The 25,715-nt window shown below is 46.1% G+C and overlaps 1 protein-coding gene across 1 annotated transcript in view; it reads right to left on the bottom strand.

The window, feature by feature from the left end:
* The window catches only part of ALK (ALK receptor tyrosine kinase), a 755,264-nt gene that overhangs the window by 162,881 nt on the left and 566,668 nt on the right, over positions 1-25,715 (bottom strand). The window lies entirely within an intron of this gene.

The following is a 25,715-nucleotide window of genomic DNA, read 5'->3' on the forward strand; positions in this document are numbered from 1 at the left end:
TTTTTTTTTTTCTTTTGAGGCAGAGACTCACTCCGTGGCACAGAATGGAGTGCTGTGGCACAGTATTGGCTCACTGCAACCTCTGCCTTCCAGGTGGAAGTGATTCTCCTGCCTCAGCCTCCCTAGCAGCTGGTATTACAGGCACCCGCCACCATTCCTGGCCAATTGTATTTTAGTAGAGACAGGCTTTCGCCATGTTGGCCAGGCTGGTCTTGAATGTCTGGCCTCAAGGGATCCGCCCACCTTGGCCGCCCAAAGTGCTGGGATTACAGGCATGAGCCATTGTGCTCAGCTTGGAGGTTGAATTTTTTCTCACATTACTAGCTTTTTTTTTTCTTTCCAAATTTATTTTTTAGGGAATTGCCAATGTATTGATTAGGTTCTTACTGTTTTCATACTGAGTCGTATGAGGTCATTAATAAGGATGTGAAACTATTATATGCTTGACAATTTTTCCCAGTATTTTATATATATTTCCATTCTGTTTATAATATATTTTGATAAACGAGCATTTTAAATTTTCTGAGACAGGGTCTCTGTCACCTAAGTTGGAGTGTCATGGCGCAATGTTGGCTCACTCTAGCCTTAATCTTCCGGCCTTGGGTGATCCTCCCACCTCAGCCTCCCAAACAGCTGGGAATACAAGTGTGTGCCGCACCATGCCTGGCTACTTTTTGTTTGTTTGTTTTTAGAGATGGGGTTTCACCATGTTGCTCAGGCCAGTCTCGATTTCCTGGTCTCAAACAATCCTCCTGCCTCAGCCTCCCAAAGTGCTGGGATTACAGGTGTGAGCCACTGCGCCCTCCTTAAAGGTTCATATGATGCCAACCTATTCATATTTTCCTTGGTGATTCCTCTTCTGTATGGATGCTCACAGCGTTTGTTCCATGTGGGATCAGTGGGTTGCATGTGGGTTACCCTTTGGCATCTTTGGCTTGACCTCTCCTCTGGGGACACCTTCCACCAACTCTTCCCCTTTCAGCACTGGGAATCTAGATCTCACCACCTCATCTGTGCATTTTCATGGATTCTCTTCACCATGAATAATCATTTCCCTTGGGTACATTACTTCTTCTGCATTTAATGTGGTAGACACTCTGCTCCATGTCGTTACTGTGGTTTGCACATCTGATGTCCTCACCCAGCTGCAAGTGACTTGAAGGGAGGTGTCAAGTCTCAACTCAAGAGCCCCAGATGGAGTCTGGCATAAAGATCTCAAATCTCCCTATTTGGGAATTGTACTGATCCCGTGTATTAGCTGGGGAAGGTCTCATTACACCCATTTGATAGTTGAGAATACCAGAGCTCAGAGTGGTTACATGGCTGGCTGAGGGATTGGTGGAAACGTACAGATTTGGATCCCTTGTTCTCTATCCTTTATGCTGTGTCTGTCCAGGGAGTGGTGATGGTGGGCATGGAAGGTCAGGATATCAGCATCCCTGCCCCTCCCACACACCTCGACAAAGGAGGAGGTCCAGGAGCAGGGGCCAGTGTGGCTTCTGCTCTCTGACGCCCTGGATTTTGTTTCAGAGACCTGTCTTCCTGGGCAGAAGCACAGCAGCAATCCAGAGGTGCCTGTGCTTTCAGCACTGATACCAACTCTGCCCAGTCTCCCTCCCACACAGGAGATTTCCAGGCTCCGGCCCAGCCTCCTCCGCCCACGGGGAGCTTTATGCTTGCAGGAGAGTCAATTAGATGGATGCCTGGTATTGTGATCTCTACTGCCAGCCCAAACCCCCAGCTAATGAGGCACAACAAAAAACAACTGCTCTGTCTTCTCAAGTTCTATTTTTTATGGGGCCCATAAATTCCAAGAAGAAAAGTATCCTTGGTGAATGATTTTAATCAAGGGCCTGAGTTCCCAGACAGCATCTTCTCTGTGGTCATAACAGAATTGTTCTGCCTGCAGTGTAGAGTACTCTGAAGCCCTGACTGGTCACAGCCTGCAGAGCAGTGAGGAAGGGCAGTGGCTTGGACAGGAGAGCCAGCTCCTGTTTCCTATTGACACTTCTGATGTCTACTGCCTATGTGGTTCCTGGTAACCACTGAAACACTTAAATGCCCTAATAGGCAAAAGTAAGGAGATCTGAGATCAAGCCACTCTGGGAAGAGTCGGTGCTTGGGGATCTTTTATTAATAAGGGTCTTTTCTATGGGAGTTTACATATTAGCCTTTGAAACGGTACTTCCCCACAGAATAACAATGTAAATCACGGGGGTTTACCTTTATATAGTATTTATAGCATTCAAACAACTTACAATGTGTTTCTCTTTTTTTCCCCCTTCTTTTCTTTTTTCTTTCTTTCTTTTTTTTTTTTTTTGAGACGGAGCCTCACTCTGTTGCCCAGGTTGGAGTGCAATGGCATGACCTCGGCTCACTGCAACCTCTGCCTCCCAGGTTCAAGCAATTCTCTGCCTCAGCTTCCCAAGTAGCTGGGATTACAGACATGTGCCACCATGCCAGGCTAATTTTTGTATTTTTAGTAGAGACGGGGCTTCACCAACTTGGCCAGGCTGGTCTTGAACTCCTGATCTCATGATCCACCTGCTTTACCTGCCTTGGCCTCCCAAAGTCCTGGGATTACAGGTGTGAGCCACTGCACAAAGCCCTATTTTCTTAACCCTTCTTTGTGTGAATCTCATAAAAAACTGGAAGGACAGTTATTAATATTCTCATTTGATTAATCAGAAGACTAAAGATTTGAGAACCTATACAATGCACAGAGAAATGATTTTTAGACAATAAAGCACTACAGAAGGTAACCAGTTACTTACTAGGTACTTTGCAAGTGGTCTCACAACTAGTAAACCACAGGTAGGGGCCCAAAACCTGGTCAGATGATCCCAGCTCCAGTTCCTCTCTCATCACTCAGATTAAACTGTCTTCTAGGAGAGGCTCCCTGACTGCCCATGGGAGTCACTTGGAAAGTGAGAAATATTTTTGATGTTCAGGCCAATGAAATTAGTATCTCTGGGGGACAGACCTTTGGCCTTGTTGGTTTTAAAAGTTCTGGGCGCAGTTGCTCACGCCTGTAATTGCAGCACTTTGGGAGGCCAAGGCGGGTAGATTGCTTGAGGTCAGGACTTCCAGACCAGCCTGACCAACATGGTGAAACCCATCTCTCCTAAAAATATAAAAATTAGCTGGGTGTGGTGGTGGGCACCTGTAATCCCAGCTATTTGGGAGGCTGAGGCAGGAGAATCCCTTGAATCTGGGAGGTGGAGGTTGCAGTAAGCTGAGATCGTGCTTTGTCACTCCAGCCTGGGTGACAAAGCAAGACTTCATCTCAAAAAAAAAGTGCCTCTGGCGATTCTCAGGGGCATATGGTTGGGTATCACTTCCTTGGAGGCCTGGAGATCTTGGGCTGAGATGCCTCTGTATCAGGGGTGGGTTCTTTATCTTTACCATCTTCACTGTTGATCTCAAATCCTGTCTCCAAGGCCCCTTCCATCTCTGATGTCCTGTTCTGGGCAGTAGCTGTTGGTGGCTACATGTTTCTGAGGTTGACAGGTTAGAGTTAGTGTTAGCTTTAATGTTGGCTGTTGCTAATGACTCTCCCCTGAAGCCTTCTCCCCTCCCAAGCATCTGTCCTAAGCCACATACCCAGCAAACTTGCCTTTCAGTGGCATTTCCTATCTCAGTCATCTGTCACTTGCATCTTGGAATATCTCTCCTGAAACGGCATGCCACTTTTGTTTGCCCATTTATCTCCTCTCTGGATATGGTAGAAATGAGTTCAGATTTGCACTGGAGACACACGTGGCCCAGGTCAGGTTACATGAATCGCTGTTCTACACCACAGGTGATTTACTGGGTTCGCTTACTGAGAACGATGCCTTTTCCCTAATGGTGCATTCAAAACAGAAAACCACACATCCTCTTCTCCTTCAGTCGTGTTTTAGAGATTTGATGCTACAAAACCTACACAACTCTCCTAACTCAAATATCTTTTTTTAAACGAATGTCAAATTTGAGGGCACCTAATTTTTAATTAGGGTGATTTATGTGTCATTTCAAAAAGGGACATTTCTATCAGCTTTCTGGCATCTCCCACCTGCTTGCTCTTGCCTAACTAATGACACTTGTTAAAGGGGGAAATCTGAGTGCTGCTTCCGTGAGAAGGGGGTCTCGCTCTTCAATTAAAGTGAAGGGGAGGTAATGCATGGAGGAACCTGGTGTCTAGGGGACCCACGTCAGGCCTGGGCCTGGAGCTCGAGTCCAGGGGGCTGGGTCAGGATCTGGACTAGGAGAATCAGGCTCTCAAGGGTAAACAGCCTGAAGACATGAAAACGGATGGTGACATGATGAGAATGTAGTCAAGTGCACGGGCTAACAGCTACAGATCCTTTCTGACGTTAATGGGGGTATTGGAAGGCCTGAGAACTGTGTAAATTAAGCCTGGCAGAGACCAGTCCTGCTGAGGTCTATGGGGCTCATAAATTGCCGTGTGGACAACCTCATGAAAGAACTGGCATCTTGGGTTCCTACTTGAAATGTAAATCGGCAAGGAGCAGGTCTCACTACGGATGGCTGCTGTCGGGCTGGGTAAGAAAGCATGGTTCTGGGAAGTGGGAGAGTTAGTTTGAGGCCAAGCCTTGCCACCAGCCCTCTGGGACCACGAGGAAGTCACTTTCTCCCCGGGCCTCAGTTTCCTTGTTTGTGAACCTTCTAAAGCCAGCCATTCATAGTTGCCATGGGCTTAGGCTGTTGAGTTAATGGTGTGCCCACACACCCCTACATCAGAACCACACAGGAACTTCCTGGATCTGACTGCAGTCACACAGAATCACAGGATCTGGGTGGAGGGCCTGGAAAAGCAGGCACCACAGGCTCTCTGGGCGATAGTCGAGTACACCCAAGTCTGAGACCCTCTGGTGCCTGAGAAATGGATATTTAGTTCTTTCTCCTGGCAGAGGAATCCCAGGACCTCCAGCACCTCTCACCACCCTCACCCTCTCATTGCAAGGATTTCCTCCTTGGTCCAGGATTCCCACGAGCACCTTTCACCCCTCTAGCTTCCATGTCTGTGAATACTCTCACAGGCCCAAGGACCCACTTTGTTCAGTTTGTGTTGATCAGCCCCCTAAGATATAGAGAAAATAAAACTAGGTTCCCATCTTCCCAGCCGCCATCTTCTACTAGCTAGTGGGGTGAACGCTGAGACAGTTTGCAGTTTTCTATAAATTGGGGATGCTACCTAATTTACAAGACTTATGTGAGGATGAAATGAAATCATGTGTACATAAAACAATACATGGATCATACATGGGTTCTTACTATGGGCTAATTTCAGAGACTATCCCAAGGACTTTGAGAGGACCAGCAATGGAGGGTGGATGAGAAGGGGTCAGTGAGGGGGCTACAGAGGCCAGACCTTGGGACAGATAGAACCTTTGGGTGTCCTCACGCCACATAGTGGAGGTGAGGTACTACAGGGCCAGATCCTTTCAGCAAAACAATAATGGAGACAAATACAAGAGTCAATCCTGACTTAAATAATAGCCGTGAAAAATAATACTTGCAATGATGGGCTTTCAGCATTAGTTATCTCTGGAGTCAGCTTTCTGAAGCCACCTCCTTTTTGGTCCTAATTCTACCATAAACCTTTGCTGGTTTCCACAGCATTCAACCCAAATCCCAGCTCTGCCATGTGTCATCACATCTTTAGCTAAACAGTGGGACCTGCAGTTCCTTACAGCATTTGTGTAACTTTGTTCCGTTGTCTAGAATCACCTTGATCTGAACAATTCCTGCTAACTCAGATGCCACTTTCCCCAACTTCTTGTCCTTCTCTCTTAAAGAAAGACACACGTCTCCCTCTGGGGTGCTCTGGAAATGGTGCATACCTTTGGCTGTGTCTTGCCTCACTTTATTAGGCATTGATATCTGCATTGCCAGCTTCTCCCACTAAATTCTAAATTCCTTGAGGCAGGGAGTCCGTGTCACTTATTTTATCTCCTCAAGAGTGGCTGTCACATAGCAAGTGCTAATATATGTAGTCAAATAGTACAAACCAGATCACCGAGTTTAAGTAGAAGAAAGTCGTGAGGTGGGATGGATTTCCTTGCTTTCTGCTAGGAATTACTAATTCCTTTGGGTTGCACTGCAGAAATCCCACCCACCTTCCTCAGTCTCCATTGCAATCTTTGAGTTTCTATGATGTGCCCAGCACTGGGGTGACAGTAGTAAAGAAAGAGCAACATGGCAGGCGCAGTGGCTCACACCTGTAATCCCAGCACTTTGGGAGGCTGAGGCGCGCAGATCACCTGAGGTCAGGAGTTCAACACCAGCCTGGCCAACATGGTGAAACACTGTCCCTACTAAAAATACAATAAGTAGTCAGGTGTGGTGGCGTGTACTTGTAGTCCCAGCTACTGGGGAGGCTGAGGCAGGGGAATAGCTTGAACCCAGGAGGCAGAGCTTGCAGTGAACCCAGATCGCACCACTGCACTCCAGCCTGGGTGACAGAGCGAGACTCCATCTCAAAAAAAAAAAAAAAAAAAAAAGATGTGCCATCTCTGTGGAAGTGATACATGAGCTGAGAGCGAAGGATGAGAATCAGCCATGAAAAAGGCTGTGGAGGCGCAGGAACTGCAAGGCTGGGGTGCTAAAGGATGTTCCTGAGCCAGAAGCAGAGCTGAGGTCAGTGCGGCTTACGAGGGTCACAGAAGGTTACAGAGGGTTATGAGCGGTGGCTGTGGATGGAGGCTGAGGCCCAACCAGGCAGGACCCTGTGGGTTGTGGTAAGGGGCATGGACCTTATTTAAGGAGTATAGACAAAAGGCTGAAAAACATCTAAGTCTTTAAAAAGATAATTCTGAGTGATTCCAGGAGAATAGATGGAGAGAAAATGAAAGTGGGCAAAGTACTTGGTAGGCTGCTGTTGTAACTGAGCAAGCAAGTCACGAAGGCAGCTTGAATGAGGCTGGCGATACGGAGATGGAGGGAGGTGGGTGCGTGTGAAGGTGACCCTGACAGCACTGGTGGAGGGCCCAAGGTGATGGTGAGAGAGGACAACATGGTGGCACTCAGGTGGGACCAGGGCTGCCTGCTGACGTGACAGAGCCTGTGAGGGCTGGCTTGCAACTTCCAATTCCTAGGACAAAGTCGGTCTCCATATAGATTTACTGAGAACTGCCAAGATTCCTGCAGGCCACCTGCAGGAAGGCAGCATGCATTTCATTTTTGTGGTTGAGTTCTCCAAAGGAATTAGCAATTTTCTTAATCTTTTGTATCTCCACAGCCCCTTCATTTTGTTGCGTGATCCTTTCCTAAGGTTTTCCCATCCAACATTTATCTTCGTTGCTTTGTTGAAAACACACACCAATAATTTTATTTGTAATATTATAAATGACCTCTGTGTATGTTTTGCCATTAATCTCCCTGCAAAGTGGTTGCACTTAACCATTCTGCACCATACCTCCCCGTAAAATATGTCGTTTTCTCCTCTTGTTTTTCAGTAAACAATGCAATTTCAACTGTACCTTGGAGAATTAGTACTAATCACAAACAAATTATAGCTGCTACTGAGACTGCTGCAGGGACCAGGCTGTAGATTCTGCAGTGGAGAAGCCTGCTTGGAATGAGAGCAAAGGCAAGGAGGGCTCATTCAGAATGCAGGAGTAAAGACGGGAGCACCTGATCATAGGTAGTGGCCCCTTGAGGCACCTGCAATTAAGGGAGCCAGGTGGACTCAGCCCTCTTATATGTATGTAGGAGATCATCCTGCCACCATTGGATCCACGGTAGCCACAGTAGAAGGGCTGGCTACTTGCTAAAGGACGAGGTAGTCACTGGATGCTGATGCCGATGTCAATCATCAGAGCAATGGCTTCCACCCTCACCGTTGATTGAGTGCTTACAATGTTCTAGGTCCTGTACTCAAGGCTTTATTAGCATTGTTTTATTTAGATCTTATAGTAACTCTATGTAGTAATTGCTCCCTCATTTTACTGAGAAGGAAACTGGAATCCAAATATTTGTAAGATCATTCCCGAGGTCATAAGCGTTGGCAGAGCTAGAGTTTTATATCTGTCTGGCTGAGAAGCCCACACTCTTAGTCAATATGCTGGCCCCACCAGGGTGGAAAATTCCATTTTAGAAGCCCCAGAGATGAGCAGGAGGGAGGACTATGGAGCGCAAGCCAGTGGAGTGCCAGAGAGAATGTGTTCGGCAGGTGGGAGGCAGGGCCTGGGCAAGCAAGCCAGCGTCCTGGGGACCCATGGAGGGTGGTGGGCTGGAGGGTGAGGCTGGCTTGGATTTAGGAATAGGATTCCAGTCTCTCAAAGGGCTAGAACATTGAATGTTTTCAGAGGAATAATGTACTAAGCAGGTACTAAGATAAGGTCCAGAAACCTGAATATCAGCATTCAGGGTTTGTCCCCACCAGCCAGGCAAAAATGCCTCCTCCATCAGAGGTCATTGGGGCCAAATGAGATAACTGTGGAAAGTACTTTGTAAACCATTTAGTGCTAGTGAATGATTAAGATTTTATTTTTAATATTAACCATCTGACATTTATACACAATATCACTAACCCCCTAAGAGGCTTCCACACCTCCATCTTTACTGAAATGCTACCTTCTCACCAAGGCCTTCCCTGGTGACTTTATCTAAAATGTCTCCCCTGGACCCTTACCCAAATCACAGAGGCTTCATCTCTCCTTTCCTTGCTACCTGCATAATTGGGCAATATACACCTTCCTTATTAGTGTTGATGGTACTCTGTCTCCCTGACTAGCCCTGGGGGATGGAGAACTTAGTGTATGTTTCACTGCTGAACCCCCATGCCCAGAACAACACCCAGCACCTGGGAATCTCAATAAAAGTTTCTTGAAAGAATAAGTGAATAATGCTTTTTAATAAATAATTTTGGATAATGGATTCAGAAGCAGGGTTTATGCTTTGTTCATAATATAAAATTGGTATTTCAGAGGGTTTCCACATAGCCCCAACTCCTGTGGCTACAAAGCTGACATCTGTTCATATAAAAAGCAAATCATGTAGAAGGCTCATTGCAGTGATCGTGGCTTTCTCTGTGGCTAAAGACCTTGCTCAGTGCTGCCAACTCCATCCAGGATGACAGCTGCCCACTCATACCTGCAATGGGGCACGGATTGGGAAGCAGATGAAGTTGCAACTGGCACAGGCTTCTGGGTGCCACCATACATGGAGAGTGATGGCTGATTCACAGTGAGTAGGGAGTGGCTGGGAGACAGTGAGAAAGGGCTTCCTAGCTGGACACAATGGCAGTGAGCTGTGACCGTGCCTCTGCATTCCAGCCTGGGCAACAGAGCAAGTCTCTATCTATCTCTTAAAAAAAAGCGCATCCCATTCTAGGCACAAAGCCAAGGGAGAAACAGGCTCCAAGCTAGCAGTGTGCAGTGGATGGGTCATCCTTTGAGCCAGGAGCAAGAGGAAGCAGGGTTTCCTTGGAGGGAATGGAAGGAGCTTTGGTGTTATCAAATTTGATAGGCACAGTCCAGGCAAAGAAATCTGGAAAGGGGTAGGGAGGGTCTCCTATGAAAAGATCAAGGTCACTCGCTTTGGCTAGGAGTTAAGAACCTCTCTGCAGTTTTTAGTTCTTTTCTAAGCCTTTCGTGTTAAGACCTGAACGTCTCAGACCCACAAGACTGGGAAAAACCTAATGAAGAAGGAAAACTGGATGATGGGCAGGCAGGAAGGATAAATAACAACAACTAAAATAATATTCAGCCTACTGTGTATCAGGCATTTTCCATATGTATTATCTTTCACTTGATTCCTTCAATGAATATGACTGATATATACAAGAAGATGACTGATTTAGTATGGCTACTATCAAAACATAGAAAATAACAAGTATTGGCAAGGGTATAGAGAAACTGGGACCCTTGTGTGTTGTTGGTGGGAAGGTAAAATGGTGTGGCTGCTATGGAAAACAATAGAGCGGTTCCTAAATTTAGCTCTGAAAAGGAAGCAAATTCTGACACATGCTTCAACATGGATGAGCCTTGAAGACACTATGCTAAGTGAAATAAGCCAGTTTCGAAAAGGCAAATGTATGATTTCACTTATATACGGTACCTTGCCTAGTGAAATCCATAGAGACAGCAGGTAGAATGGTGGTTATGGGGACCAGGGAGGGGGAGGGATAGGGAGCTGTTCAATGGGTATGGAATTTCAGTTTGGGAAGATCAAAAAGTTCTGAAAAGTGGTTGCACAGCAAGGTTGAATATACTTAACCACCACTGAACTGTACAAGTAGATATGGTTAAGATGCTAAATTTTATGTTATATTTTTGATTATGCTAACCTTGAAAATAAGCCCTAATGAAGACTGCAGGACAGGAAGAAGTCAGTGTGGCCTACTGAGAAAAGCCTGCGGCTGAGGCCCTGTGTGGAGTTCAGGCTCTTTTCTTTCTTCTTTTACATCTCTCTTCTCTTTGGTTTCCAGTGGAATATACTGGTGGGTGAGGCACTGGATGTAGCTGGAACTATACTGGCCTGGCAGGGATGAAGCCTCTGAGCTAACCTGACACTACTGGGTGCTGAGTGATCTCTGTTTTTAATTTTTAAATTTTTATTTATTTTTTTCAGACAGGGTCTCATCTGTCATCCAGGTTGGAGTGCAGAGGCGCAATCATGGCTCACTGCAGCTTCAATCTCCTGGGCTCACTTGATCCTCCCATCTCAGTCTCCCAAGTAGCCTGGACCACAGGTGTGTGCCACTGCATCTGGCTAAGTAAGAAAAAATTTTGTTGAGACAGGGTCTCCCTATTTTGCCCAGCCTAGCCTCGAACTCCTGGGCTCAAGCAATCCTTCTGTTTTAGCCTCTCAAAGTGTTGAGATGATATGCATGAGCCACCACACCAGGCCACCTTAGTGATCTTAAACCTGGCATTGGCCTCTCTCAGCCTCAGTCTGCTTATCTGCGAAACGATGGGGTTGGACCAGGTGACCTCTGAGGGCTGTTTCTCCCCACACTGTGGGTCAAGGTCTCAGCCAGCAGCAGGGAACCATGGAGATGAGTTTCCATGCATAGGAGGAAGATGTTGTGGGAGGGTCTGGTAATGATGATAAATGTGGATGACAACTTGGAAACCACCACGTGACTTTTGAGGCTAGATCATAAAAACTGGGCAGCTCTCACCTTGCTCATGGATACATTTGGCCTTGGAGCCTGGAGCATGCATGTAAGAAGTTTGGCCCCCTCAAGGCTGCCATGCTGGAGAGGTCACGTGTAGGCACTCTGGAGGTGGTCCCAGCTGAGCTCAGCCCTCCTGCCATCTTTTCCAAGGCAGTAGACATGCAAACAAAGCCATCCTGGAGCCCACACACCATTTGATTTACCAGCTGAATCCAACACATGACCTGTCGATGCCATGTGGTGTGAAAAAGTTACCTGTTCAAATTCTTGTCCCACACAATTGTGAAAAATGATAAAATGGTGGTTGTTTTAAGCTACTATGCTCTGGAGTATTTGTTGCTCAGAAATAGATAACTGGGATGTCTGAATGATAGGCACGCAGAGGAGTGTCCAGCCAGGGGGCAAAGGAAGGCTCTAGGAAAGAGACAACACTTGAGTTATCCTCAGAGAGTGGGCGAGAGTTCTCAACCAAAGAGAAAAGATAAGGGAGCTCCAGGGGCAGAGGATGGCATGCTCAAGGAACAGTGGCTTGTCTGTGTAACTTTAGCATGAGCTGCGTCAACTGATGGTCAGATTAAAACATTTTATTAGATTGGTGCAAAAGCTATTTCAGTTTTTGCCATTACGTTTACTTTTGGTGGCAGAAACTGAAATAGCTTTTGCACCAACCTAATGGCTTCATCAAATTAGCAAAGATTTAAAAATAATACCCAGGCCTGGCATGGTGGCTCAGACCTATAATCTCAGCACTTTGGAAGTTCAAGGTGGGCAGATAGCTTGTGCCCAGGAGTTCAAGACCAACCTGGGCAACATAGTGAAATCTTGTCTCTACTGAAAATACAAAAAATTAACTGGAGATGGTGGCACACACCTGTAGTCCCAGCTACCTGGGAGGCTGAGGTGGGAGGATCACCTGAGCTTGGGAGGTATCCTCGGGAGGTTGAGGCTGCAGTGAGTCATGATCTCAGCATTGTACTCCAGCCTGGGTGACTGGGTGTGAGACCTTGTCTTAATTTTTTAAAAAAATCAATCAATAAAAATAATTCTCAGTCCTAGGAAGGATTTAGTGAGTTAGACACTCTTACATACTGCTGGTGAGAATGTGAACTGGGAGAATTTTTCTAGAAAAGTTTTGCAGCATGTTTTAAGAACCTTAAAAACTTTGTCCCAACCTTTAAACCCTAAAGTTCCACTTCTAGGAAACTTCCTTGAGGAAACAGAGTTATCAGATACTTAGATCCAAAAAAACTCATAGCATATTATAATATCATGAAAATGAAAACAAAGAAACAAGATCCCCACAGACAGGGAGACAGTAGTAATAAAAGTTTGCACCCCTGTATCACACAGAGGTGTTTTTGAAGAACTTTTACTAACATGAGAAAATTTTCATGATAAATTAACTAAAAAGAAAACCAACCAAACAAAAAAACCCAATGCACCTATATCTAAGACTGTTGGAACAGCACAGCAAAATCCATTTATATGCATAGAAAGGAAAACTAGAAAGAATATATGTCAAATTGTTAACCACAGTTACCTCTGCGGTAGAGAATTATGAATGCTTTGAGTTCTCTTTCCTAAACCTTTCTGAATTTATGTGTTCTGTAATGGACATACATAACTTTTACAATCAAAAAAAGCAAGGAAAGTTCTCTGAAAGAAGCATAAGTGAGTCAGCCCTTCTCTTTCCTTCCTAGGCTGATGCTTACATTCTGAGGACCCCAATTCACCCCGTTTCTATTCCAATGCATGACCTGTATTTCTGTTCACAAAACTCTTCCAAGCTCTTTCATGTCCACTATCTCATTAGTTTCTCTCAATCAATCCAGGAGGCAGGCAGGGTGAAGATTGCATCTATTTTCAGAGGGGAGAAAAAAAAAGATCCACAGGAAGGTACCAATTGAATGCAGTCTGCTTTATTTTCAGAGACCCATGTCTTATTGACACCCCTGACCCACTCCCCAGAGCATCCTGCAGAATCAGGGCTGGTCCAAGTGTGGACAGCCATGGGGATGGGAGAGGAACCTTACCCAGGTCTGGGCCACCAAACTGTTGGCACCTCTCAGGGCCACCATCCCTGAAATGCCCGCCATGTGGCGGCGAGGTTTCTGAATCACACTGTAAACCTGTATTTCTGACAGAGGCACAGATTGCTAGTTCGTATCACAGTGAATTTCAACATCTGATTTCCATTGACATTAAATTAACAAATCAACTAAACACCAATATGTTTTATGTCCCGTCTTATGCCAGATTTATTGTGATCCAGGCATGACACAGTGCAGAAGTTTGGATAGACTGGCTCAGGGGTAAACTGTAAACTATTCACTGTGTCCATTTCAGTGGCTGAACCAGGAAGAAATTCCTGGGTCCATCTGTCAGAGGCTCTGAGCTGGGAGGAGGAGACAAATGAAGCAGACAGCTGACCAGCCAGGCAGTCCCCAGAGCTGCCATTCACTCTGCAGCATGCTTCCTGGGTCTTCCTTCCAATCAGTGGGACAGCTTCACTCATAAATCCTCACCCTGATGGTCAGATGTGGTCTCCATCTGCTTTCCTGACCTCATTTGTCTTCCTTAAAGAGCAGCAACTCAGAATAACAAAGATCTTTATTTGCATAGCACTCTCCATTTTTTGAAGTTTGATATACATGATTTCAGTGAATCCTGAAAACAACCCTATGACATGGAACTGTCACCTCCATTTATAGATGAGGAAACTGTTCAAGGTCATATGGGTGGTAAGAGGTAGAGAAGAACTAGAACCATGGTCTCCTGGCTGCCAGTCCACAGCTCCTTCTAGAACATTCTAAGAGTGAGGTCTCTGACCCTGCCTGAGGAGAGAGAGATCCTGACCATTCCTCTGAAACTCTGACACCCTCTTTCTGCCTAGAGTCTGGTTTTCCAGATGGGCTTCTGAGCTGGTAGAGGACGTCAGCCAACTCATTTCCACGAGCACTTGGAGGAACTCTGCACAGGACCACTAAAGGTTGTCCTTTGGTTTGGATGGGGTGGGGTGTGAATGGTCAGGGAGTGGCAGGGCTTATGCTCTGAGCTGCTGAGGGCAGTCTGCAGCTGAGACCTTGGTCTCTTTCATAGAGGATATAGGGAAGATTTAGCTCCAACTCTATGTCCTCAAACAAAGAATCTGGGAAATCTGCCTCCTTTCACTTCTTTTTAATTATACAATAACTGGCCGTATAGTCCCATCCATTCGTAAGATGCAGGGGCTAGTTTGGCAGTGAAATGAAGTGACAGAGAGGCATTAGGTGGGGACTTTTACCTCCATTGCTTTTCAGGCTCCAGCCAGGGATCGGTAAATAAGCAGCTGCCGATCTAGCTCTGCATCTGAAGAAAGTGCCTTTCAGGAGGCACAGTTAACCTTTGCAACTGTAACTGGGATTTACTTTGAGGTAGTTCTCAACCTTTAGCATGCATCAAAGTCATGCTTCTTAACACCTCCAATGTTTCTGATTCAGTAGATCTAGGGTAGAGCTTGATAATTTGCATTTTTAATTATGCAAATTACGTTGGTGCTGGTTCTGGGGCTGCACCTTAAGAAGCTCTGCTGTAAGGGTTTTGCTGCAAGGGACAGCTGTAGGGGTTTGCTGTGTCTTATTACAGCCTTTCCCATCAACTTGATGTGGGCTGAGAACTGGTCTTCAAGGACAATGGGAGTGAAGGAGTTGCTTCTTCTCAGAGGCAATATGATCTGTGCCAGGCTGGGCAGGGGTGGAATGCATGAGTTGTAGGATTCTGCCCCCACCCTAGTGAGCCCATGTTGCTCCATCTCTCCTAGGCTGACTTGGCACACTCAACCCAGCCAGATGGTCCCCCAAGGTGGTCCATCTGGGTCTGCTTATGAGAATGAATGAACTGTGTCTGTAAAGCGCTGGCAGCTCTCTGGAGAGGGCATCTTAGCGCAATTACCATAATAATAAATGCTTTCTGTTCATTTGGTATGTGTGCATCCTTGGGGAACCCAGGGGCTCAGCTCATTAGGACTCTACAACTTGGACAATCAGGTTGGTAGGGAGCAAGGTAAGAAGCTGGCCTTGTATCAATAGTGTCATTCTATGTTTAAAAAGCCAAAGTTCGGAAATACCAATTCACAAGGTCAGTTGGGCCATTTTGGTTAGCTAGTGAGTAGCAGGACCAGGACAGGACACAGGTTCTTCATAGGAAAGCAACGAACGCTAACAGCTCATATGGTAAGCATCATAGTTTATGAAACACTATGACACATATTATGAAATTCAACCTTTGTAATAGTCCTTTGAGGTAGAGATGAAGTCGGTTTGGTTCTTGTGCAGATCACATAGAAGGAATGAGGCAGAAGTGAAGGCAGCTCACATTCTGCTATTTACAGCTCCCATTGTAAGGACAGACTCCTAATTCAATGCTCTATTATGTCACCAGTGTTCACTGAGTACTCTCCATTAAAGGCACTCAGATTCAATCAGGACCTTTCAGTGGCTCTGAAGACAGGCTGTCTGAGTTTAACTCTTGACTCCAACACATACTTGCTCTGTAAGCTTGGGCAAGTGGTTTACCCTAAGACTCAGTTTCTTGAATGTACCATGGGGATAATAAGAGCACCGTCTTCATGTGGCCTTTGTGAAGAGCAAATGAATTAGTGTCCATGAAGTTCTTAGTGGTGCCTTATACAGAGTAAGGCTTGGTGAATGTTGGCTGCTTTGCTAGCTCAGTCCCTGCTCCAGGTGAAATGGGTTGCGGGGCTGCCCTCTCCATTGCTCAGAGAAGACAGTAGAGTCTGCCTTATTCTATGGGCTTGCTGGGTTCTAATTACCGGGAAGCAGTGGTTTCCCTGGCCTGTGGCGTGGCCTGCCACTTTGTTCTTGACCCTGCTCTCACTGGTGTTCTTGACAATAGGCCACAGGCTGGGTTTTGGCCTGTGTTTATTTGTGGCCTCATCAGGGGAAAGTCATTTCAAACTGCTTGTTTGTGATTGTTGCCTCATAGGCTGAGATTCATGGGGCAACACTGGCTTAATAGTCCATTACTAGTCACAGTGGGGAAATCAGAGTGCATTATGCTAAGGCAATTGACATGGCGTCTACCAGGGTAGGGGGCAATGGCTGAAGAGAGACGTTCATCTAGACACAAAACAACTCCGCTTCCAGGAAGCAGGGAACCTCTGCACCTGGGCTGTTTTAAATCCTCTAGTGCAAAAATCAGGGCAGCCTGCTCTGGCTGAAGGCCTCCCCTTTCATTATTTCCACTCCAGAGGAGCACCTTGCAGGTGGTACAAAGGATGTGCAGAGCGGTCAGGTGATAGCTCATAGGGAGGGGCCATGTGAGCTGGGAAAGGGATGGAGATGTGGTTTATACACTCAGACCTGCTCAGGGAAGAGCAGCCTACAATGTACAGCATGACTGTGGGGAAGACACCAAGCTGGATGAGTAGAACCAGCACCTGCTGCATCCCTGTCATCATGGCTATAGTGAGGGCTGGTCAGGAGACACCTGGCTGGGAAGTTCAGCCGGGCAAGGCAGGAATCACTGAAAGAGGAATGCTACCCACTCAAGGTAGAGGGAGGCATCCCAGAGCCTGGAGAACAATAGATAATCAGCAAGAATATCTCTAGCAAGCAGGGCTGATAAACTGCTGCTCTCAGGGCGAAGTCTTGAGCAACTGGCTTAGTCTTTCCAACTCTTATTTTTTGTATCTGTAAAATGGGCATAAATAATCCCTGTCCTGTCTATCCTACAGGGTTTCTGGGATCAGAACTATCCTGATACGTAACTCCAGAGCATTCAATGTGAGTCTATTGGGCCTAGCTGAAGTGATATGATGGAAGCCACAAAGTCTTATATATCTGAAGGAACTGGGCGATTGCGAGTGACTGTATTATTTTACCCTGCGTGCTGGATGAGAAAGGCTTTGGGCCACCAGACATTTGTTGTGGCCAGAGAAAGGCTAGTGGCCCCTTGGTGATCTCGATGGCCATTGGTTCTGGAGAGGCGACTGGCAGGTGTGGAGATTCTGGGAAGAACCTTCTGTTGAGCTGAGTGCCTGAGTCAACCTGTCCCACAGGGACAGCTGCCACTGGCTCTAGTCTTGCTTGGTTTCTCTTGGCTCTCAGGGGCCTTCTAGGCTTCTCAATGGTTCTGTGTTTCTGAACCAGAACTTCCTGAGTACCTGCTGTAAACTCAGGAATGACAGAGTACCAAGAAACCAGCAGTGACCACTTATGGAGCACCTGCTCAGAGGCAGTCACTGAGCAAGTCACACTGGACCCACTGTACGTCATTTTATCCTCCCACCAACCCTGCGAGTAGGTGTTATCATCTTTGTTTAACAGATAAAGAAACTCAGACCCAGAGAGGTTAAGTGACCTGTCCAAGGTTGCAGAGCCAAATTTGAACTATAGCTTGCCTGCACCTGAGTATCAGGAACTTCTGCTACATGTGTGTCTCCCAAACTGTTTTCTGCAAAACACTGGTTCTGGGAACTGTTTTTGGTGCTTCATGAAAAGATTATTTTGTGGGAATAAGTTCGGAAAGCCTGCATATTCTATTTTACTCTTGGAGATTCATGTTATACGTTAGCAAATTAAAGTCTCCGAGAAATCCTGCATTGGAGAAATTTGGGCAACATTAAAAACCCAACATTCATTGCTCGTGTTTGAACATGGGACACTTTTTCACCCCAACAGGGGTGGGAAATACTGAGTTATATTGTGGCTTTCATTTTGAATTAGCATATAGAGTTACTAAAGATAGATGAAAAATACTTCTTTTGAGATCGTACATTTTTTGTGGGGGTGAAGACATTTATGAAACTAAGGAGAGGTGTATGGAAGCTTAGAGAGAGGACTGGCTCATTCTCCCTGAAGGCTTCACAAAGGCAGATACTTGGGCTGGGCCATGACAGGTAAGCAGGGATCACCCGATAATGACAGAGGGGAGGCATCCCAGACAAAAGCCTGGACTGCATGCGTCAGTCCTCCTCCCTTCACTCTCCAGGGACCGGCCCTCTGCCCAGAGTTCCTGCACCCAGGGGGCCACTTCTGAACCAGACAGCGCCCACTCCAGCCATCATAGATCAAGCCAGGGGCAACCAATTACTAGGCTGGCCACACTTGGGACTTGTGTGGTCCCGCCTTAACAGATAGACTGGAGCAATCAGATTCTCAGCTTGAGAAATCTGATCAAATACCTAGAAAGACTTGCTGATTTATGGTGATGATTGCAGCTGCAAAGTCTTGGAGTAAGACTGGCGAGGCTAAGTTGGGTCAGGTGTAATTTGGTTAACTCCATGGGAGGCTGGTGGTAGGGTAGGAGAGGAAGACCCAGACTTCTAAGAAGAGTATCCCAGTTGGAAGAAGAAGCACCAGAGAGAGACGTGTCACTCAACTGGGGCTGAGTCAGGTGAAGAGCAGAATGTTGGCCTTAAGATCCCAAAATTCTCCTGTTTTCTTGTCCCTGCAGCTCCAAGTATGTGGAACTTTCTCAGCTCTGGCCACAGTGAAGCCAATGGTATCGTCAGCCCTAGCCCTGGCATCCACCCTCTCTTCTTCCAGCTGCCCTGGCATAAGGAGTAGTAAATGATGGCCATCTTGGAGCAGGGAGCTGCTGCATCCTGGAGAGGCCGCCAGGCTAGGAGTTGGCCATCTGAGCTCTGCTTCAAGTTGTGCTACCGATTAGCCACATCACTTCACATCTGTGCTGTGCCCTCGCCATTACTGCTAAACTGGTGACAATAAAGATTGTGGGGAAGAGCACATGAGATTTGTGTGTGATAGCCCTTTGTAAACTCTCAGGAGTGGCATAGATTTATTCCTGTTATTGGTTGTGGAAATGTATGTAGGGAGGACAGGCAGAGATGCCTTTAAAAGCTGCGTGGGGCTTGCAATGTCTTGGGGGAGACAGCAGTCTGGTCCCCAGCTACTAGGGCCACGTGGTCACAAAAGAAGTGCCCTCTGTGGACCATGGCTCGAGGTCCTCCCCAACCTTGCTCTCCTACATCACCCCCAGAATGTCCCAGGCCTGCATGGCGGCCGTGGTGAGTATGCTAAAGCAAAGATACAGAGGACAGAATCTCAGGGCCCAGGGGACTTTTAGACATGCAACATTCAATTATCTGGGAAAATAGAGGTCCAGAGAGGTTATGTGATATTGTGATGTTGATTGATTAATCTGTGGCCAGCGAGCAGGCTCTTCCAGATCCATCTGCAGAGGAGCTGCCACAAGACACCTAGGCTGTGGTGGGAGAGAGGCAGAAGGGGTCAGAGGATGGATGCTGTGGGGTAGTGAGGAATAAGAGCTTTTGTGGGAAGTGGGCAGAGTCCAGAAAGGGTTGGGGGATGGGAGTAAAACTGCCTTTGCAAAACTCATAACTGATAAAATTGTGACAGTGAAAGAGATCTGACCAAACTGACTCCATTTTGCTTCTAACCTCCAAGTTGTCATTGTTCATTCCTGGGTGTAGGATGAACTAACTTCGGGAAGAACCCAGTTTGTAGTTTAACTTTGAAACAAAGATGATTATAGCCCCTTCCCAAAACAAACCTCCTTGCCTGGAGACTAGGCTGCCTTTGTAGGACTGACAAACTAGCCATAAGATGAGAAATGACGGTTTAGGAGTCACATGACTGGAGGCTGCAAGATTCTGAACCTCCTCAGATTGCTGCTGGGGATAACATCACCATTGTAAAACCTAAAATCAATGCTTGAGATATTTTGCAGGCCTTGTACTCAGTGGGTCATCTGTCACCACCCAGATCAGTAAACTGGCCCATCTGTTCTTGTGGCCCCTATTCAGGGACTTACTCAGCACAAGAGGACAGCTTTGATTTCCTATGATTTCATCTCCTAACAAGCCAATCAGCACTCCTAACTTATTGGCCCCCTACTCACCAAATTATCCTTAAAAACTCTGAACCCTGAATTCTTGGGGAGACTGATTTGCATAATAATAAAACTAGGGTCTCCCACACAGATGGCTCTGCATGAATTAAACTCTCTTTTGTAATACTCCTGTCTTGATAAATTGGCTCTGTCTAGGCAGCAGGCAAGGAGAACTCCTTGAGTGGTTACAGGAGTGAATGAGGAGGGACCTCTCATTTGTCATCCCAATTGGCTTGAGGTTTACCCTCATTGCCTGATATGATTTGGTTGTGTCCCCACCCAAATCTTGTCTTGAATTATAGGTCCCATAATCCTCACATGTCGTGGGAGGGACCTGGTGGGAGATAATTGAATCATGAGGGCAGTTACTCCCATGCTATTCTTGTGACAGTGAGTTCTCACAAGACCTGATGGTTTTATAAAGGCCTTTTAACCCTTTTCTCTGCACTTCTCTCTCCTGCCGCCATGTGAAGAAGGACATGTTTGCTTTACCCTCCTCCATGGCTGTAAGTTTCCTGAGGCCTCTCCAGCCATGCAGAAATGTGAGTCAATTAAATCTCTTCACTTTATAAATTACCCAGTCTTGGGCAGTTCTGTATAGCAGCCTGAGAACAGACTAATACACTGGCCCTTTCATGCTAAGTTTATCTGGAATACTGTGTACACTCCTGTCTCAGAGGCTGTGGATGCTAAGCGGGAATGAACTTGACCCATTCTTCATTTAGCAGATGAGGAATTTGAGGTCCAGAAAGGAAAACAGGACCAGTCCAGATTCCCCTGATATTAGTGGCTTCCTTGGCCCTCAGGCAAGTGTCCTCTGAGTCCTACCTGGCTCCTTCCCCTTCCTCCATCCCCATGTCCTCCAACAGGTCCTGCCTGTGCTTAGAAGAGCTGCAGGGCTGGTCATGTGCTACTCCAAGGGAAGATAATGAGCTTGATGCATTGTTCCTCCTATCAATCAATCACCTTTTTTTTTCACTTTTTGTGTATTTACATTTGCAATTACCCCAATTTTGAGGGAAGAGAGAAAAAAATGACATGATTAAACAAAAGAATCATCTCTGAAAATTTCCATCCTGAGAACATAGAGCTTTCATCACTTTGCCAAGTCTGGGTCTGGCTCCATGCATGGCAAACCTCCATCTCTAGAAGGCAGAGGGCAGGGAATTTACAAGGTGGTGTCAGAGCTAAAGCCTGCTTCTGTCTGTACACCAGGGAGAGGTATTTTGTTCATTACACACTTGTATTGAGCTGTAAATGACCCAAAGGCAGTCTGTTGAGGTTTCAATATTTTCTGATGGAGAAGGTCATGATGAAGTGAGGGTCTAAAAAAAAGCATTTATTGAAGGCTTCCTATTAGGTTGAATCAGATGAAACACAAAAATGGCAATTTCATATGATTCAACCTAATGCATTCAGACTCTGTTGAATTCTTCATGGACATCCCATAAAGAAAATCTTAGTACTTCCTTTTGCCTGACTAGGGTGTTGAGACTCAAAGGTAGGAAGATAAATGGACGTAGCTGACACTATTAACAAAGGACACCCTTTGGTCCCTATGCACAACAGAGCCTCTGCTCTGGGCATTTCTATCATGTGACTCAAATGCCCCAACCAGCCTTTCACTGGCCTTTATACCTTTTGTATGGCCTTCAGTGTTGTCTCATGTGGTGGCTACAAGGTCTTTCAGAATTTTACTTCTCTGTCCGTAAGGGCCATGAAAAGACTGCAAGCGTGTCTGAGGAAGGCAGAGTGTTTCAGAGAGGCCAACTGTGGCTATTTTCTGTCCTGGTTCCTCCCAGAGTCTTCCCTGTCTTAGGTGGTCCTATGATCTCTGTGCTGTGTGACCCCTTCCTGGCTGTGATCAAAGGGCAGCCCTTTCACAAGCTGGCCAACAACCCGAGACACATGTATCCTTGCTCAAAAGCCAGATCTGGGCCAATTAGATTCCTTTCTTCAGAATTCGAGACTGGGATAATGCTGGGTGGCTGTGAGGGCTGAGCTGAATGGCCCTGGGGTAGATTTGGGGCCAAGGTGGAACTTCTGAGCCATGCTCATCAGAGAAGGCAGGAGAGCAGGGCAGCACCCAACAGAATCTGTGGCATCATGCACCAGAGACCATGCTTCTTCATCCTTCTCCTCGATGTCCCAGTTTTAAAGAGAGAGGGAGAAGCTAAAACCCAGAGGCTTTGATATTATACCTCATACCTAAGAGATGCTCTCACCTCTCTTGAGGAGTAAGATAAAGAGCTACTTTCCTAGTGAATGTAGATTTATGGTTCCAGTCCCAGGCCATGACTACTCTTGGCACGTGCCCATTTTTCTTTGTGACAGGAATGGGTATCTGATGCCCTCCCTAGCAACTAATTGGTTTCCAAGGCCTTTGGCCAACTCATGAGCATTTTAGCCACTTCACAGCTGAGTGGAGGTTAACCTCTTCCATTTGTATGGAGCATTCACGGATGAGATGTCTCTTGATTCTACAACACCCCTGCAAAGAAGGCATGGTGGGCATCCTGATTCTCCTATTTTCAGCTGGGAAAACAAAGTCATGCAACACTGGGCCTAAAACCCAGATCCCCAGATTCCCAGTCCGGTGCTGTTTTTATGTAATTTCTCTGGTTCTCAGGTCACTTTCTACTAGGGTAAGGGTAATTCCTGAGTTTCTAAGCCCAAGACTTTCAGTCCATCCTGGCCTATGCTTCCCCCTAACACACACACCACATACACACCCACCACACACAGACACAGACACACACACACCCCACTTGTCCTTGAAGGTCTCTGCAATGCATGTCCTTATGCCACTATCCCATCCCTCAGCTGAGGCGTGTTGCCCAATGGGCCCTAGCAGTAATTGAATGGCTGCACTGGAAGGGAAAGACTTTTAGCTACAGGAAGCAGTTCTGCTGATTCAATCCCATCTAATTAAGAGTTACTGAACTGTTAGACATGCTGCTTTTTAGATTAGGCATTAAAACCTAAAACCCTGAACTCTCCAAACCCTTTCCTGCTTGCTCCACACTCTGCCCATTTCCTCACATTTGCCCAACATTGCTGGAGAGCTTAACTCCAATGGTTAGGCTACCCCGAGTTAGGATATACAAAGCCAGAGCTGGCAGGGACACCTAAGACTCTCTGGCTCACTAGGCTCCTCAGAGGAGCATGCTGGAGCCAACTGTGTGCCTCTCTTCTTAATTCCACATCCAGTGACCTCACAGTGGTATCTTATAATCCACCATCATGGGAATATTTACACTACAGAAATTGGCAAATGGTAAAATCAAGGCTCCTTCCTGAAGAGCCACTTGTTAGACCCCTGCCAGCACACCACTGCCCAGGCCCCCGGAGGTCCAAGGAGCCTGCATGGGAGTGGGGGTGGAATCTGAAGGCCCCTCCATCCTGATGCAGACTGGGCCACTCTGATTGTGTCTGTTCCACAGAGTAATAATAGCTGACTTTCCTGAAGTCTATATATGTGCCAGGTTGTGTGCTGATATTTTACAAGTATTAACTCGTTTTATCTCCTTAAAACCCTAGAAGTAGATAGTATTATTAATCTGTTTTTTGCAGATAAGGAAAACGAAGCTCAGAGGTTACATAACTTACCCTAGCTTACACGGCTATTGAGGGTGATACCCGGATTTGAATTCTGGCAGTCTGACTCTTAACCCACATTCTTAACCTCTATGCTATATTCCTTCTCCACATCAGATTTAATTCCTAAAAAAAGTCTCATTTAAGAAACTGTTAGAAAATTAAGTAATAGTCTCACTACAGTACAATGGAGTGCCCTGAGTGTTCCCTTCTCCACACTTTGCTGCCTCTGGTTCTAGAATTTAGTAGAAGCTGCTTACTCAGAGTCGGCTCAATTAGCAAAGAAGTGTCTTTCAGAAACCTCAAACTTGTTCCACTCCTGCCTGATTTTGGGATGGGAGACTGAGCAGACCCACTGGGGTGGCAGAATCACTCAATCACACTGAAAATGACATCCAAATAAATAAAGAAAATCAAGCGCGCCATCTGGGCCCTGGACACAGCAGGCTCTTGCAGAGCTGCAGGCGCTGTTTATTCTGAGCTATGTTGGACAGAGAAGGAGACACCTGAGTTCAGCCAGAGTTAAAGAATTCTCCAGGTTCCTGGGCATGAGCTGAACCGGCAGTGCCTGAAGCTTCCCCATCCAGCCTCCGATGGCTCCACATCTTCAAAGACCCTCAAGTCCCACCCTCTGGAGCTTTAGCCACAACAAACTACTCACAAGTAGTTTGTGAGTAAGCCACAGGCTTCCCCCCACCCACAGCCCCCACCAAATTGAGTGCAAAGATTCAACCAGGCCATGGCGCTCATTTCTGCTCTTATATATTAGCTATAACTATATATGCAGATGCTAGTTAGTTCTTTGCCCTCATCTCCTTCTCACCATCACTATCACTGTCCCTGGCATCTGGAACACCCTGCACATCTCTCTGTCCCAATTTTCTTCCCCACTGGCAAGGCCCAGCTTATGCTGTTCTTTGAAGACATCTGTGACTCTTCCAGGGAGAAGTAGGCTCTTTATTCCTTGACACAGCACATCACACCACTGCTTCTAGCTTCTAGAAAGGCCAATTATATCATTCCTGAAATCTCAGCAGTCATGGCAAACTTTCTCGGCAGATGCCTTGCTATTATTTAGGGTCAAACCACAGCCAGAGATAATTCCCATTCTGTCCTGGTCATAGTGGGCATGCTGTGGCAAACCTGAGGCCCCATCTGCCCCACCTGCCTGTCCATAGGAATATTCCTGGTCTCCCATGTCAAATGCGAAGTCCCAGGTAGGCTTTGACCCAGCATCTCTTTCATGTCAGTGCTCCCCTGCAGAATCTGCAGGCTGATTTTGCAGGAGGTAGGTGCACTGAGTTAAGCTATGAACTTCATGGAGGGGTAGGAAGAAAGGGTTATTTCCTTGCATATAGTAGATGAGAATGTATCTCAAAAACTATACTCTCAATATCAGAGATGCTTAATAATATCTCACCGACTTGGACCTTTCCTGGGTCAAAAGTAAAATCTCCCTTTATACTAATCACTGTGATAAACAGAAGAGGCAATATCCCATTTGGTCCACTATTTTACAGGTTAACAAGAGGCTAAGAGAAGAAGCAAGAGACTTGACCAATTTACACAGCTGGTAAACAGTAGAAAGAAGACTTGAGCCCAGCATGTCAGCCTGCAGAGCCAGAGTCCATAACCAATATGGTACTGAGTTTTCAGGTGTATCTGTAAAGTTGCTTTGTGTGTCATGAAAAATGAATGCAAGAAAATCTGCAAATGTATTAAAACAGTAACTGAGGCAAGATAGGCCTTCGCCTCTTTGAAAAAGGCAATGCTGTTCTTGTAAGGTATTTTATCTTCTTTACTTAGAAATTTAAATCTAAATTTAAATTTAGAATGACATCTGAAAAAGGAGATTAAGTTGTGTAACTTTTAATAAATGTTCTGACCTTAGGTGAAAAGTAAAGACGGAGAAAGCATCAGGTAAAATAAAGCTGGAGAAAATCTCACATAAATATTTAAGCGTCATACAGAATGTTAGTGATTGGGCCTATGGCTCCGTCTAAGGCTCTCCATCTTGTTTTTCTCCAAATATGAACAAAAGTCTCCCAGCATGTGCCCCCAGGAAGCAGAGATTGACAGCAAGATCTCCCAAGTGCTCTAGAGGAACCTTGCCAAT

Source organism: Cebus imitator, unplaced genomic scaffold (genome assembly GCF_001604975.1).
Source record: "Cebus imitator isolate Cc_AM_T3 unplaced genomic scaffold, Cebus_imitator-1.0 Scaffold180, whole genome shotgun sequence".
NCBI classification, from domain to species: Eukaryota; Metazoa; Chordata; class Mammalia; order Primates; family Cebidae; genus Cebus; species Cebus imitator.